Below are 1,311 nucleotides of genomic sequence, written 5' to 3' on the forward strand. Positions count from 1 at the left end.
GGGGGGGGGGGCACTGACGGCAGGAGCCCCCCCCCCCACCATTCCCAAAACTCAGCATCTGCAGGCATCCCTAGCCAGCCCCCTCCTCACCGTGCCAGGCAAGCCAGCTTCCCCAGCAGCCCCACACAGTCCCCTCCACCCTGTTACCTTAGAAATCATTTAAAGAGATTATGCCCATGGGTCTCCAAAGAGAATGAACTGGCCCCAGCAGCGGCTGTTCGTCCTGCCCAGGTTCCCTGCCTGCCCCAGCCCCTGCACCAGCCACCCCTGCAGAGGGGGTGGGGGGGCTCTGCACCCCTTGTATGCCAGCACCCCCCCTCCCTGCTCTGCCTCACAACGGTGGCCATGGCAACCAAACCCAGCCACCCCATTGGCTGAGTTGCCTCTGAGCATCCTTCATCCCTTTCGGGGAATGCTTTCCCCCAACGCCCACCCCCTCCCAGGGCTGGGGCTGCTCCCAGAAGACACCCCAGGTTCTCACCAAGTCCCCGCTGTGCCGGCAGCTCGTCCCCAGCCTGACAGTGCGAAGGGCTGCAAGCCTGCCTGCAGCCCGGCCCAGGTGCGAGGGCGCTTGTGGCTGCGTGTGCATCGTGTGCGCAGGGACCCTCGGGGGGAAGAGTGCCAAAAATACCTCTGAAACACTGCTGCCAGGGAAACGAGGCTTCCTGCAGATTAAAAGCTGAGCAGCGCCTGCTTGACTGGGGAGGTAGTCTGGAAGACGTCAGGGACTGATTCTGCCCTTGCTGTGCTGCTGCCAGTTTCGGTGGTTTCCCCAGCATCAGGTCCAGCTCTGCCATAGGCGCAGATGCCCCACCTGGCCGATCAGTCCTGTCTTTGCCTGCATTTGTGCACTTGGAAACAGTTCTACTGCTCCATCCCACAAAAACCACAGGCTGAGCAGGGGATTTTTTTCTTCTTGTTGATTTGCAATTCCCTCTCTGGTGTCATTGAGGAGACAACGTTCTGTGAGTGGAGGGGCAGCTGCCCCCACTGAGGAGGTGAGAGGGACCAACTTATCCTGGGTTCCTGTACTCAACGCTGTGGTCTTGGCTTTGCCGTGGACACTCCCAGCAACCAGGGCCGAGGAAGCTCTTGTCTCCTGTGGGATCCTGGCCTGTTTTCCCGGTGCCCTGGCCCAGCACCCAGCCCTGGATTGTGCTGCGCAGGACAGAGGGAGCTGTGCAGAGCACACCACACCGGGAGGAGGGCAGAGTGGTACCAGGTTTCGGCAGCGTGGGGTAGAGCACTGCAGTGCCCACTCGCTTCTGGATGTGCCGGGCAGCGCCGGAGCGGGCAGCGCAGAGGCCGGCG

Source organism: Egretta garzetta, unplaced genomic scaffold, assembly GCF_000687185.1.
Source record: "Egretta garzetta isolate BGI_Z169 unplaced genomic scaffold, ASM68718v1 scaffold101, whole genome shotgun sequence".
NCBI classification, from domain to species: Eukaryota; Metazoa; Chordata; class Aves; order Pelecaniformes; family Ardeidae; genus Egretta; species Egretta garzetta.